Raw genomic sequence first — 11090 nt, 5'->3', positions numbered from 1 at the left:
TGACTTTGCCCCCTTGGAGCTGAAACACTCATAATGTGTAAAACAGCTGCCTGGAGGTTACAAATGGGCCCAGGGACATTGCAGGCCCAGTACTGACACTGTGAGGGTGCTTGTGTACCTCCTTGAATCACGTAAAGTGTTCTTTTTTTTCCACATCCATCCAGGGGGGAAACCTGGAATCTTACCCTACTTGGAGCTCCGTAGCCCTTGGTAGAAGGAGTGACTTTGCCCCCTTGGAGCTGAAACACTCATAATGTGTAAAACAGCTGCCTGGAGGTTACAAATAGGCCCAGGGACACTGTAGGCCCGGTTCTGACACTGTGAAGGTGCTTGTGTACCTTTTTGGACCACGTAAAGTGTTCTTTTGTTCACATCCATCCAGGGGTAAAACCTGGAATCTTACCCTACTTGGAGCTCCGTAGCCGTGGGTAGAAGGAGTGACTTTGCCCCCTTGGAGCTGAAACACTCATAATGTGTAAAACAGCTGCCTGGAGGTTACAAATGGGCCCAGGGACATTGCAGGCCCAGTACTGACACTGTGAGGGTGCTTGTGTACCTCCTTGAATCACGTAAAGTGTTCATTTTTTTCCACATCCATCCAGGGGGGAAACCTGGAATCTTACCCTACTTGGAGCTCCGTAGCCCTTGGTAGAAGGAGTGACTTTGCCCCCTTGGAGCTGAAACACTCATAATGTCGAAAACATGACTAAAACAGCTGCCTGGAGGTTTTAAATGGGCCAGGGACATTGTAGGCCCAGTACTGACACTGTGAGTGTGCTTGTGTACCTCCTTGAATCACGTAAAGTGTTCTTTTTTTTCCACATCCATCCAATGGGAAAACGGAGAATCTTACCCGACTGGGAGCTCCGTAGCCCTGGGTAGAAGGAGTGACTTTGCCCCCTTGGAGCTGAAACACTCATAATGTGTAAAACAGCTCCCTGGAGGTTACAAATGGGCACAGGGACATTGCAGGCCCAGTACTGACACTGTGAGGGTGCCTGTGTACCTCTTTGAATCACATAAAGTGTTCTTTTTTTTCCACTTCCATCCAGGGGGGAAACCTGGAATCTTACTCTACTTGGAGCACCGTAGCCCTGGGTAGAAGGAGTGACTTTGCCCCCTTGGAGCTGAAAAACTCATAATGTGTAAAACAGCTGCCTGGAGGTTACAAATGGGCCCAGGGACATTGCAGGCCCAGTACTGACACTGTGAGGGTGCTTGTGTACCTCTTTGAATCACATAAAGTGTTCTTTTGTTCACATCCATCCAGGGGGAAAACCTGGAATCTTACCCGAATTGGAGCTCCGTAGCCCTGGGTAGAAGGAGTGACTTTGCCCCCTTGGAGCTGAAACACTCATAATGTGTAAAACAGCTGTCTGGAGGTTATAAATGGGCCAGAGACACCATAGGCCTGGTTCTGGCACTGTGAAGGTGCTTGTGTACCTTTTTGGACCACGTAAAGTGTTCTTTTGTTCACATCCATCCAGGGGGAAAACCTGGAATCTTACCCGACTTGGAGCTCCGTAGCCCTGGGTAGAAGGAGTGACTTTGCCCCCTTGGAGCTGAAACACTCATAATGTGTAAAACAGCTGCCTAAAGTTACAAATGGGCCCAGGGACATTGCAGGCCCAGTACTGACACTGTGAGGGTGCTTGTGTACCTCTTTGAATCACATAAAGTGTTCTTTTGTTCACATCCATCCAGGGGGAAAACCTGGAATCTTACCCGAATTGGAGCTCCGTAGCCCTGGGTAGAAGGAGTGACTTTGCCCCCTTGGAGCTGAAACACTCATAATGTGTAAAACAGCTGTCTGGAGGTTATAAATGGTCCAGAGACACCGTAGGCCTGGTTCTGGCACTGTGAAGGTACTTGTGTACCTTTTTGGACCACGTAAAGTGTTCTTTTGTTCACATCCTTCCAGGGGGAAATCCTGGAATCTTACCCGACTTGGAGCTCCGTAGGCCTGGGTAGAAGGAGTGACTTTGCCCCCTTGGAGCTGAAACACTCATAATGTGTAAAACAGCTGCCTGAAGTTACAAATGGGCCCAGGGACATTGTAGGACCAGTACTGACACTGTGAGGGTGCCTGTGTACCTCTTTGAATCACGTAAAGTGTTCTTTTGTTCACATCAATCCTGGGGGAAAACCTGGAATCTTACCCGACTTGGAGCTCCGTAGCCCTGGGTAGAAGGAGTGACTTTGCCCCCTTGGAGCTGAAACACTCATAATGTGTAAAACAGCTGTCTGGAGGTTATAAATGGGCCAGAGACACCGTAGGCCTGGTTCTGGCACTGTGAAGGTACTTGTGTACCTTTTTGGACCACGTAAAGTGTTCTTTTGTTCACAGCCTTCCAGGGGGAAAACCTGGAATCTTACCCGACTTGGAGCTGCGTAGGCCTGGGTAGAAGGAGTGACTTTGCCCCCTTGGAGCTGAAACACTCATAATGTGTAAAACAGCTGCCTGAAGTTACAAATGGGCCCAGGGACATTGTAGGACCAGTACTGACACTGTGAGGGTGCCTGTGTACCTCTTTGAATCACGTAAAGTGTTCTTTTGTTCACATCCATCCAGGGGGAAAACCTGGAATCTTACCCGAATTGGAGCTCCGTAGCCCTGGGTATAAGGAGTGACTTTGCCCCCTTGGAGCTGAAACACTCATAATGTGTAAAACAGCTGTCTGGAGGTTATAAATGGGCCAGAGACACCGTAGGCCTGGTTCTGGCACTGTGAAGGTACTTGTGTACCTTTTTGGACCACGTAAAGTGTTCTTTTGTTCACATCCTTCCAGGGGGAAAACCTGGAATCTTACCCGACTTGGAGCTCCGTAGGCCTGGGTAGAAGGAGTGACTTTGCCCCCTTGGAGCTGAAACACTCATAATGTGTAAAACAGCTGCCTAAAGTTACAAATGGGCCCAGGGACATTGCAGGCCCAGTACTGACACTGTGAGGGTGCTTGTGTACCTCTTTGAATCACATAAAGTGTTCTTTTGTTCACATCCATCCAGGGGGAAAACCTGGAATCTTACCCGAATTGGAGCTCCTTAGCCCTGGGTAGAAGGAGTGACTTTGCCCCCTTGGAGCTGAAACACTCATAATGTGTAAAACAGCTGTCTGGAGGTTATAAATGGGCCAGAGACACCGTAGGCCTGGTTCTGGCACTGTGAAGGTACTTGTGTACCTTTTTGGACCACGTAAAGTGTTCTTTTGTTCACATCCTTCCAGGGGGAAAACCTGGAATCTTACCCGACTTGGAGCTCCGTAGGCCTGGGTAGAAGGAGTGACTTTGCCCCCTTGGAGCTGAAACACTCATAATGTGTAAAACAGCTGTCTGAAGTTACAAATGGGCCCAGGGACATTGTAGGACCAGTACTGACACTGTGAGGGTGCCTGTGTACCTCTTTGAATCACGTAAAGTGTTCTTTTGTTCACATCCATCCAGGGGGAAAACCTGGAATCTTACCCGAATTGGAGCTCCGTAGCCCTGGGTATAAGGAGTGACTTTACCCCCTTGGAGCTGAAACACTCATAATGTGTAAAACAGCTGTCTGGAGGTTATAAATGGGCCAGAGACACTGTAGGCCTGGTTCTGGCACTGTGAAGGTACTTGTGTACCTTTTTGGACCACGTAAAGTGTTCTTTTGTTCACATCCTTCCAGGGGGAAAACCTGGAATCTTACCCGACTTGGAGCTCCGTAGGCCTGGGTAGAAGGAGTGACTTTGCCCCCTTGGAGCTGAAACACTCATAATGTGTAAAACAGCTGCCTGAAGTTACAAATGGGCCCAGGGACATTGTAGGACCAGTACTGACACTGTGAGGGTGCTTGTGTACCTCTTTGAATCACATAAAGTGTTCTTTTGTTCACATCCATCCAGGGGGAAAACCTGGAATCTTACCCGAATTGGAGCTCCGTATCCCTGGGTAGAAGGAGTGACTTTGCCCCCTTGGAGCTGAAACACTCATAATGAGTAAAACAGCTGCCTGGAGGTTACAAATGGGCCCAGGGACATTGTAGGCCCAGTACTGACACTATGAAAGTGCTTTTGTACCTTTTTGAATCACGTAAAGTGTTCTTTTGTTCACATCCTTCCAGGGGGAAAACCTGGAATCTTACCCTACTTGGAGCTCCGTAGCCCTGGGTAGAAGGAGTGACTTTGCCCCCTTGGAGCTGAAACACTCATAATGTGGAATACATGACTAAAACAAGTGCCTGGAGGTTATAAATGGGCCAGGGACACTGTAGGCCCGGTTCTGACACTGTGAAGGTGCTTGTGTACCTTTTTGGACCACGTAAAGTGTTCTTTTGTTCACATCCATCCAGGGGTAAAACCTGGAATCTTACCCTACTTGGAGCTCCGTAGCCCTGGGTAGAAGGAGTGACTTTGCCCCCTTGGAGCTGAAACACTCATAATGTGTAAAACAGCTGCCTGGAGGTTACAAATGGGCCCAGGGACATTGCAGGCCCAGTACTGACACTGTGAGGGTGCATGTGTACCTCCTTGAATCACGTAAAGTGTTCTTTTGTTCAAATCCATCCAGGGGGAAAACCTGGAATCTTACCCGAATTGGAGCTCCGTAGCCCTGGGTAGAAGGAGTGACTTTGCCCCCTTGGAGCTGAAACACTCATAATGTGTAAAACAGCTGCCTGGAGGTTACAAATGGGCCCAGGGACATTGCAGGCCCAGTACTGACACTGTGAGGGTGCTTGTGTACCTCTTTGAATCACATAAAGTGTTCTTTTGTTCACATCCATCCAGGGGGAAAACCTGGAATCTTACCCGAATTGGAGCTCCGTATCCCTGGGTAGAAGGAGTGACTTTGCCCCCGTGGAGCTGAAACACTCATAATGTGTAAAACAGCTGCCTGGAGGTTACAAATGGGCCAGGGACACTGAAGGCCCGTTTCTGACACTGTGAAGGTGCTTTTGTACCTCTTTGAATCACTTAAAGTGTTCTTTTTTTTCCACTTCCATCCAGGGGGGAAACCTGGAATCTTACCCTACTTGGAGCACCGTAGCCCTGGGTAGAAGGAGTGACTTTGCCCCCTTGGAGCTGAAACACTCATAATGTGTAAAACAGCAGCCTGGAGGTTACAAATGGGCCCAGGGACATTGTAGGCCCAGTACTGACACTGTGAAGGTGCTTTTGTACCTTTTTGAATCACGTAAAGTGTTCTTTTGTTCACATCCATCCAGGGGGAAAACCTGGAATCTTACCCGAATTGGAGCTCCGTAGCCCTGGGTATAAGGAGTGACTTTGCCCCCTTGGAGCTGAAACACTCATAATGTGTAAAACAGCTGTCTGGAGGTTATAAATGGGCCAGAGACACCGTAGGCCTGGTTCTGGCACTGTGAAGGTACTTGTGTACCTTTTTGGACCACGTAAAGTGTTCTTTTGTTCACATCCTTCCAGGGGGAAAACCTGGAATCTTACCCGACTTGGAGCTCCGTAGGCCTGGGTAGAAGGAGTGACTTTGCCCCCTTGGAGCTGAAACACTCATAATGTGTAAAACAGCTGCCTGAAGTTACAAATGGGCCCAGGGACATTGTAGGACCAGTACTGACACTGTGAGGGTGCTTGTGTACCTCTTTGAATCACATAAAGTGTTCTTTTGTTCACATCCATCCAGGGGGAAGACCTGGAATCTTACCCGAATTGGAGCTCCGTATCCCTGGGTAGAAGGAGTGACTTTGCCCCCTTGGAGCTGAAACACTCAAAATGAGTAAAACAGCTGCCTGGAGGTTACAAATGGGCCCAGGGACATTGTAGGCCCAGTACTGACACTATGAAGGTGCTTTTGTACCTTTTTGAATCACGTAAAGTGTTCTTTTGTTCACATCCTTCCAGGGGGAAAACCTGGAATCTTACCCTACTTGGAGCTCCGTAGCCCTGGGTAGAAGGAGTGACTTTGCCCCCTTGGAGCTGAAACACTCATAATGTGGAATACATGACTAAAACAAGTGCCTGGAGGTTATAAATGGGCCAGGGGCACTGTAGGCCCGGTTCTGACACTGTGAAGGTGCTTGTGTACCTTTTTGGACCACGTAAAGTGTTCTTTTGTTCACATCCATCCAGGGGTAAAACCTGGAATCTTACCCTACTTGGAGCTCCGTAGCCCTGGGTAGAAGGAGTGACTTTGCCCCCTTGGAGCTGAAACACTCATAATGTGTAAAACAGCTGCCTGGAGGTTACAAATGGGCCCAGGGACATTGCAGGCCCAGTACTGACACTGTGAGGGTGCATGTGTACCTCCTTGAATCACGTAAAGTGTTCTTTTGTTCAAATCCATCCAGGGGGAAAACCTGGAATCTTACCCGAATTGGAGCTCCGTAGCCCTGGGTAGAAGGAGTGACTTTGCCCCCTTGGAGCTGAAACACTCATAATGTGGAATACATGACTAAAACAAGTGCCTGGAGGTTATAAATGGGCCAGGGACACTGTAGGCCCGGTTCTGACACTGTGAAGGTGCTTGTGTACCTTTTTGGACCACGTAAAGTGTTCTTTTGTTCACATCCATCCAGGGGGAAAACCTGGAATCTTACCCGACTTGGAGCTCCGTAGCCCTGGGTAGAAGGAGTGACTTTGCCCCCTTGGAGCTGAAACACTCATAATGTGTAAAACAGCTGCCTAAAGTTACAAATGGGCCCAGGGACATTGCAGGCCCAGTACTGACACTGTGAGGGTGCTTGTGTACCTCTTTGAATCACATAAAGTGTTCTTTTGTTCACATCCATCCAGGGGGAAAACCTGGAATCTTACCCGAATTGGAGCTCCGTAGCCCTGGGTAGAAGGAGTGACTTTGCCCCCTTGGAGCTGAAACACTCATAATGTGTAAAACAGCTGTCTGGAGGTTATAAATGGGCCAGAGACACAATAGGCCTGGTTCTGGCACTGTGAAGGTGCTTGTGTACCTTTTTGGACCACGTAAAGTGTTCTTTTGTTCACATCCATCCAGGGGGAAAACCTGGAATCTTACCCGACTTGGAGCTCCGTAGCCCTGGGTAGAAGGAGTGACTTTGCCCCCTTGGAGCTGAAACACTCATAATGTGTAAAACAGCTGCCTGAAGTTACAAATGGGCCCAGGGACATTGTAGGCCCAGTACTGACACTATGAAGGTGCTTTTGTACCTTTTTGAATCACGTAAAGTGTTCTTTTGTTCACATCCTTCCAGGGGGAAAACCTGGAATCTTACACGAATTGGAGCTCCGTATCCCTGGGTAGAAGGAGTGACTTTGCCCCCTTGGAGCTGAAACACTCATAATGTGGAATACATGACTAAAACAAGTGCCTGGAGGTTATAAATGGGCCAGGGACACTGTAGGCCCGGTTCTGACACTGTGAAGGTGTTTGTGTACCTTTTTGGACCACGTAAAGTGTTCTTTTGTTCACATCCATCCAGGGGTAAAACCTGGAATCTTACCCTACTTGGAGCTCCGTAGCCCTGGGTAGAAGGAGTGACTTTGCCCCCTTGGAGCTGAAACACTCATAATGTGTAAAACAGCTGCCTGGAGGTTACAAATGGGCCCAGGGACATTGCAGGCCCAGTACTGACACTGTGAGGGTGCATGTGTACCTCCTTGAATCACGTAAAGTGTTCTTTTGTTCAAATCCATCCAGGGGGAAAACCTGGAATCTTACCCGAATTGGAGCTCCGTAGCCCTGGGTAGAAGGAGTGACTTTGCCCCCTTGGAGCTGAAACACTCATAATGTGTAAAACAGCTGCCTGGAGGATACAAATGGGCCCAGGGACATTGCAGGCCCAGTACTGACACTGTGAGGGTGCTTGTGTACCTCTTTGAATCACATAAAGTGTTCTTTTGTTCACATCCATCCAGGGGGAAAACCTGGAATCTTACCCGAATTGGAGCTCCGTATCCCTGGGTAGAAGGAGTGACTTTGCCCCCTTGGAGCTGAAACACTCATAATGTGTAAAACAGCTGCCTGGAGGTTACAAATGGGCCAGGGACACTGTAGGCCCGTTTCTGACACTGTGAAGGTGCTTTTGTACCTCTTTGAATCACTTAAAGTGTTCTTTTTTTTCCACTTCCATCCAGGGGGGAAACCTGGAATCTTACCCTACTTGGAGCACCGTAGCCCTGGGTAGAAGGAGTGACTTTGCCCCCTTGGAGCTGAAACACTCATAATGTGTAAAACAGCAGCCTGGAGGTTACAAATGGGCCCAGGGACATTGTAGGCCCAGTACTGACACTGTGAAGGTGCTTTTGTACCTTTTTGAATCACGTAAAGTGTTCTTTTGTTCACATCCATCCAGGGGGAAAACCTGGAATCTTACCCGAATTGGAGCTCCGTAGCCCTGGGTATAAGGAGTGACTTTGCCCCCTTGGAGCTGAAACACTCATAATGTGTAAAACAGCTGTCTGGAGGTTATAAATGGGCCAGAGACACCGTAGGCCTGGTTCTGGCACTGTGAAGGTACTTGTGTACCTTTTTGGACCACGTAAAGTGTTCCATTGTTCACATCCTTCCAGGGGGAAAACCTGGAATCTTACCCGAATTGGAGCTCCGTAGCCCTGGGAAGAAGGAGTGACTTTGCCCCCTTGGAGCTGAAACACTCATAATGTGTAAAACAGCTGCCTGGAGGTTACAAATGGGCCCAGGGACATTGCAGGCCCAGTACTGACACTGTGAGGGTGCTTGTGTACCTCTTTGAATCACATAAAGTGTTCTTTTGTTCACATCCATCCAGGGGGAAAACCTGGAATCTTACCCGAATTGGAGCTCCGTATCCCTGGGTAGAAGGAGTGACTTTGCCCCCTTGGAGCTGAAACACTCATAATGTGTAAAACAGCTGCCTGGAGGTTACAAATGGGCCAGGGACACTGTAGGCCTGTTTCTGACACTGTGAAGGTGCTTTTGTACCTCTTTGAATCACTTAAAGTGTTCTTTTTTTTCCACTTCCATCCAGGGGGGAAACCTGGAATCGTACCCTACTTGGAGCACCGTAGCCCTGGGTAGAAGGAGTGACTTTGCCCCCTTGGAGCTGAAACACTCATAATGTGTAAAACAGCAGCCTGGAGGTTACAAATGGGCCCAGGGACATTGTAGGCCCAGTACTGACACTGTGAAGGTGCTTTTGTACCTTTTTGAATCACGTAAAGTGTTCTTTTGTTCACATCCATCCAGGGGGAAAACCTGGAATCTTACCCGAATTGGAGCTCCGTAGCCCTGGGTATAAGGAGTGACTTTGCCCCCTTGGAGCTGAAACACTCATAATGTGTAAAACAGCTGTCTGGAGGTTATAAATGGGCCAGAGACACCGTAGGCCTGGTTCTGGCACTGTGAAGGTACTTGTGTACCTTTTTGGACCACGTAAAGTGTTCTTTTGTTCACATCCTTCCAGGGGGAAAACCTGGAATCTTACCCGACTTGGAGCTCCGTAGGCCTGGGTAGAAGGAGTGACTTTACCCCCTTGGAGCTGAAACACTCATAATGTGTAAAACAGCTGCCTGAATTTACAAATGGGCCCAGGGACATTGTAGGACCAGTACTGACACTGTGAGGGTGCTTGTGTACCTCTTTGAATCACATAAAGTGTTCTTTTGTTCACATCCATCCAGGGGGAAAACCTGGAATCTTACCCGAATTGGAGCTCCGTATCCCTGGGTAGAAGGAGTGACTTTGCCCCCTTGGAGCTGAAACAGTCATAATGAGTAAAACAGCTGCCTGGAGGTTACAAATGGGCCCAGGGACATTGTAGGCCCAGTACTGACACTATGAAGGTGCTTTTGTACCTTTTTGAATCACGTAAAGTGTTCTTTTGTTCACATCCTTCCAGGGGGAAAACCTGGAATCTTACCCTACTTGGAGCTCCGTAGCCCTGGGTAGAAGGAGTGACTTTGCCCCCTTGGAGCTGAAACACTCATAATGTGGAATACATGACTAAAACAAGTGCCTGGAGGTTATAAATGGGCCAGGGACACTGTAGGCCCGGTTCTGACACTGTGAAGGTGCTTGTGTACCTTTTTGGACCACGTAAAGTGTTCTTTTGTTCACATCCATCCAGGGGTAAAACCTGGAATCTTACCCTACTTGGAGCTCCGTAGCCCTGGGTAGAAGGAGTGACTTTGCCCCCTTGGAGCTGAAACACTCATAATGTGTAAAACAGCTGCCTGGAGGTTACAAATGGGCCCAGGGACATTGCAGGCCCAGTACTGACACTGTGAGGGTGCATGTGTACCTCCTTGAATCACGTAAAGTGTTCTTTTGTTCAAATCCATCCAGGGGGAAAACCTGGAATCTTACCCGAATTGGAGCTCTGTAGCCCTGGGTAGAAGGAGTGACTTTGCCCCCTTGGAGCTGAAACACTCATAATGTGGAATACATGACTAAAACAAGTGCCTGGAGGTTATAAATGGGCCTGGGACACTGTAGGCCCGGTTCTGACACTGTGAAGGTGCTTGTGTACCTTTTTGGACCACGTAAAGTGTTCTTTTGTTCACATCCATCCAGGGGTAAAACCTGGAATCTTACCCTACTTGGAGCTCCGTAGCCGTGGGTAGAAGGAGTGACTTTGCCCCCTTGGAGCTGAAACACTCATAATGTGTAAAACAGCTGCCTGGAGGTTACAAATGGGCCCAGGGACATTGCAGGCCCAGTACTGACACTGTGAGGGTGCTTGTGTACCTCCTTGAATCACGTAAAGTGTTCTTTTTTTTCCACATCCATCCAGGGGGGAAACCTGGAATCTTACCCTACTTGGAGCTCCGTAGCCCTTGGTAGAAGGAGTGACTTTGCCCCCTTGGAGCTGAAACACTCATAATGTGTAAAACAGCTGCCTGGAGGTTACAAATAGGCCCAGGGACACTGTAGGCCCGGTTCTGACACTGTGAAGGTGCTTGTGTACCTTTTTGGACCACGTAAAGTGTTCTTTTGTTCACATCCATCCAGGGGTAAAACCTGGAATCTTACCCTACTTGGAGCTCCGTAGCCGTGGGTAGAAGGAGTGACTTTGCCCCCTTGGAGCTGAAACACTCATAATGTGTAAAACAGCTGCCTGGAGGTTACAAATGGGCCCAGGGACATTGCAGGCCCAGTACTGACACTGTGAGGGTGCTTGTGTACCTCCTTGAA

Source organism: Pleurodeles waltl, unplaced genomic scaffold (assembly GCF_031143425.1).
Source record: "Pleurodeles waltl isolate 20211129_DDA unplaced genomic scaffold, aPleWal1.hap1.20221129 scaffold_239, whole genome shotgun sequence".
Lineage (NCBI taxonomy): Eukaryota > Metazoa > Chordata > Amphibia > Caudata > Salamandridae > Pleurodeles > Pleurodeles waltl.
This window is presented reverse-complemented; position numbering follows the sequence as displayed.